This window comes from Arachis ipaensis, chromosome B03 (assembly GCF_000816755.2).
Source record: "Arachis ipaensis cultivar K30076 chromosome B03, Araip1.1, whole genome shotgun sequence".
In the NCBI taxonomy this organism is placed as follows: Eukaryota; Viridiplantae; Streptophyta; class Magnoliopsida; order Fabales; family Fabaceae; genus Arachis; species Arachis ipaensis.
Genome location: NC_029787.2, coordinates 115,065,482 through 115,065,851, shown reverse-complemented (window position 1 = coordinate 115,065,851; position 370 = coordinate 115,065,482). Strand labels below are relative to the sequence as shown.

Sequence of the window (370 nt, the reverse complement as noted above, 5' to 3'; positions counted from 1 at the left end):
ATCAAGAATACTGATATTTTAATTATTTTAACTATTGATGATATTTTTCCAATAATAAATACTGTGGCAAAAAATGAATCCAAAAAAGAAGAGATTTATGTGGATGAAGAAATGAATCCAAAAAAGAACCGACTGAGGGAGTCCCTGGCGGAGGCCCGAGGGTGACCAAAGAGGAGACAGGAGAGTGAGATTGTTAATGATGGCAACGACTCAACGGTTATGTGTGTCCCACTCTCTCTCTCTCTCCAACAACACTAATAAAGTTGCTGTTGTAAACCAACAAAAAAATCACTTTCAAATTATTGAAAAGTACTTTTAAATTATAAAAATAAAAATAAAAATATTTCAAACTATGATGACGATGATGATC

General features: G+C 33.0%; 1 protein-coding gene across 1 annotated transcript in view; it reads right to left on the bottom strand.

Annotated features, from left to right (window-relative positions):
* The window catches only part of LOC107630959 (probable mannitol dehydrogenase 1), a 3,361-nt gene that overhangs the window by 2,044 nt on the left and 947 nt on the right, over positions 1-370 (bottom strand). The gene's annotated exons all lie outside the window — the stretch shown is intronic.